This window comes from Haliotis cracherodii, unplaced genomic scaffold (assembly GCF_022045235.1).
Source record: "Haliotis cracherodii isolate W230 unplaced genomic scaffold, xgHalCrac1.p SCAF_4, whole genome shotgun sequence".
Lineage (NCBI taxonomy): Eukaryota > Metazoa > Mollusca > Gastropoda > Lepetellida > Haliotidae > Haliotis > Haliotis cracherodii.
In genome coordinates, this window is record NW_027266297.1 from 53,235,386 (window position 1) to 53,239,632 (window position 4,247).

The 4,247-nt window shown below is 36.9% G+C and overlaps 1 pseudogene; it reads left to right on the forward strand.

The window, feature by feature from the left end:
* Positions 1-430: 430 nt before the first annotated feature.
* Positions 431-3,821, forward strand: LOC139479122 (scavenger receptor class F member 1-like; annotated as a pseudogene).
* The last annotated feature ends 426 nt before the right edge of the window (positions 3,822-4,247 follow it).

Sequence of the window (4,247 nt, forward strand, 5' to 3'; positions counted from 1 at the left end):
TTTCGCGATAGCTTTAATAAACATTTACTGTATTTGTATAGTTAACTACATACATACAAAACACGAACGAAGTTCTTGTAATACAACACATACTTGGAAAAAGTACATGGGTCACATGGTTTATGCACATGTTTCTAAAGAGTGAGGCATAAAGAGACAACCCTGTCTTGCCGGAATTGCTTGTGTAATATAAGTAACCGCGGGGTGCATTATATTTTTTTAAATGTGCAAACACGATCGCCTTTTGAAAGTCTCTATGTAATACTGTATATAAATATACCAAGGTCAGGTTGATAAGTTGAAGAACGAGGTGAACTTGCCTGACGTAAATCTAAACGATTGAACTTTGCCCAATGTTTTCGACGGTGGTAATACCCAAACTCTGATGTAACGATCCATATATACATACAAGTAATGTGTATGTATAGTCCTCTCAGCGTCGTCAGGGTCTAACTGCACCGCTGTTGGTGATTGTCTTGGTATCAAGTATCTTTACCCTCTGAGTCTGCTGTCGTTGTCAGAGTGTTCATTGTAAGTATGTATCACTCTATTATTTATTTTAACTGGATGTTTGTTTCATTAAGTAAATGTTTTACATAAGTTTCAATAATCTTTTATATCTACCACTACCCTACTATAGTCCAACTGATGAGACTACGTGGCAACTGCATAGACCTTTCAAACCTGAGACTCATGGAAATTCGCAGTCCAAGCAAATGTTTTTCAAATCCAAAACTTACAATCGTTAGATGTACATCAACGTAGCAGGTGATTACTCACAGATACTGAGTCCATCTATTCTGAAATACTTACTTTGCAACAATGTGTATTGTAAGCGTTGACTTTCTGCGAACCCAGCAATCTGCATAAACCAAATACTTGGCCAGATTTCAGGATACATTTCCTAACTTTGTTCTGTTTTATCTGAGTTTGTGGTTTTCCCTAGAAACTGATTTAAACCTTTTTTAACCAGGTATTTCACAAGTCACAAATATAGTATTAGGTAAATCATGTTAATCATATCAGGTAAAACATGCACCGGTCTTAAACAAAACTCATTCACACACTTCTATTGATTTATCTGAAACTAAAAGGCTTAAGTTTGCGTCAGTCAGACATTAAATCTATCACCTAATATGCAAAAATGTCCACCTGAATCGGGGACTGGAATATGCATTGTTGATGTTCCAGAAAAAAAGGTACAGGGAAATCGAAATGAGAAGCCATGTTCACGACACGGAGTCTCCATACGCCCGTTAATCATATGGTAAGCATATCTTGACATCTGTTCATAGGAACGTAACATAAAATAAAACGATTTGAGGGACACATCAAATTGTTGCGTTCCATTATTCCTTACAAAATCTACTGATGAAACGATTGATTTATCATATTCCTTAAGGCTTTCCAATGAATCGCACATAATTTAGCATGTACATAGCGTGCTTACCCTTGATCTCATCGATATCTAATCCTGTAAAAGTAACATTGAGAATGAATGTGCCATATTTTTGTCTTCTAGACTTTGGCACTGTTCTCAGTCTTGGTAATAGCAGCACATGCAGGTAAATATATTATTCAACATTTTGTCCTACTGTTGTTACTTGATAAAGTAGTGAATAAAATCAATTATTATGGTATTATTATAAACTGAAAAAGTTAGGGATCATGAATAAAAAAAATTGTAGTGAAGAGTGAGCACTCAATTTTATAAAAAATATCACCCAAAATATTCATGATCCTTTTTTTTTATTAAGTATAGTTCAAGATAAATGTGTTCTATCTTACCATTACAGGCATTACCAGCGTACAGAGTTCCCGCTGTGTTAGATGGGATGGTGGTCAGTGTGTGGAGTGTTACTATGGGTGGTATGGTCGTCAGTGTGAGAGGACATGTACCAACTGCTGGACCACTGGGTGTTATAAGGATACGGGGATCTGTGAACAGTGTGTGCCGGGTAGATACGGAAGACACTGTAACACTAGATGTCCTGACAACTGTAGACCGGGTAGGGACGGGACTGTGAACTGTGATCGTTATAGTGGGAGATGTCAGGAGGGGTGTAAGAAAGGTTGGTGGGGAGACACGTGTGATGACCAATGTAATAGTAACTGTGAGGGTGGAGCATGCCATCAAACATCAGGTCATTGTATCGGTGACTGCAGGGCGGGATGGCATGGCCAAAGCTGTCATAAAAGATGTTCTGTTGGTTGTGTAAATGATATATGCGCATGTATAACAGGGAAATGTCAGGACGGGTGCAAGCCTGGGTATTTTGGTGAAACGTGTGAAGAAGAATGTGATGCCAACTGTATGGATGGTGAGTGTGATATGAACGGGAGGTGCGTCAAAGGTTGTGAAGACGGGTTTAGAGGCAACACTTGTCATGAAACATGCCCGATAAACTGCTTGATATGTGAACAAGACACGGGAAGCTGTACAAAATGTAAAATGAGATGGACTGGAATTTCCTGTACTGACAGAACAACATCAGAGAATGGCCAAAATCCCCTGATTAAATTACAAAATTCTCAAGATTCACCCATAGGTATGTGCATGTACAAATCATTAATATAAATGTTACAACTTAACCTTATTTATTAGCAACAGCTAGTTATTAACAATTTATTGCAAACCATATCTTATTCAATAATCTTTTACCCAATCCTATAGAGCAATAATATGTATGTGTTAGGAAAAAGCACAGATAACGTGAAGGAATCCTGTCAAATAACGACATTTGCCATTTGCTGAAATGACAAGTGCATCTGTTATTTATGTATATATAGTACCTTATGTCCCCCTACCCTTGTTTCAGGTGTTGGATGCAAGACAAGCTGCGGTGACGCATTGCTACTCATGGTTTCTGTTATGGTTACTTTATCGACAAACATTGATGTTTCATATTACATTGGTATAGTAGCCAACATATTTATAGGTTATTTTCTTGGAATACAGAAGCTTTTACAATCGGAAATACGACGCATGTCTAAAGAGAGCACATCATGGTTATACACTGGTTATACACATATTTGTAAATTGGCGGTTCCAAAGGCCGTCAATATCAAGTGTACATCCAGCACAGACCAGTTAAACATTGTCAACGAAACTAATCAATGTTCTCATGTATAAATTTTGCTGTAACAGTTGATATCATATCATGTAATGTCTGAGTGTGTCTGATTAGATAGGCAGCACTACAGCTGCAGTGTGCATGACTGTCTATGTGTGCATATGATCAGTCACCATGTCACTGGCCGCATGTTTTGTTCTGAAATGTTTTTCTGTGTCAACTCTACGATACACATCTGTGATATTTGTGATGAATGTTGTTTTATAGTTTTAAGGTAGTCGTAATGTAATGTCTACTTTGATCTCATTTACACAACCATGTATGATTTTGTGTGGGAGAAATAACAAAATGCTCAAAGCCTTATCACCGCAATGTAAAATACAAGCACTGTTTAATATTGGGATAGCAAGTCACGTGTGTAGGATTTCATTACTCTGAAAATAAAGATATTTTTTTAAAAACACCTTGCTGAAGTCACTATTAGCTCGTAATTTCACCACCTTGAAAGGCAAGATGATTTCTGTCATTTTGTTGAATGTTGTCCAATGTGTAATCCGCATCTCAGACTGGTGCTTTTATCTGTTTACTGGAGTGTGTAAAATTATACTCCAAGCCAGAATGTTTTCATATTCATGTTTTGCATGTGGCAGTTTGGAATCTTAACTCAACATAAAGTTTGTTCAGAAAATGGTGATTTTATACCTCTTGAATCAATCCAATATCAAATGACCGCTTCAGTGCATTTCTGGGGACACTTTGTTGTGTAAACATTGTGTAATATGAATGAATATATAAAATATTTACTGTGTTTATTTTTTCAAATATTGCTTCATACTTATATGATGCTATACTCAGTGTATGAATACTCGAACTAATGTGCATGAAAGCTGTCACACCTAGTACCAACGATTTGAATGACACTTAGCCTATACCTACATTGTATATCATGCAACTCTAGGATCCTGACATACCTCAGATCATCATGAATGGCGAACACCTCTGTTCAGTCATGTCCTTGTTGTGATTATTTTGACCCTGAAAATTTGTCACTGACACCATAACACATTATACCTCTTCATTTTGCTACTCCTTGTCTGCTAATTTTGCTTTATGGCCAAAAATATCCGTATTGCGTTTCTGTTTTTGAAGAGTATATATGGATGGACCATTGAA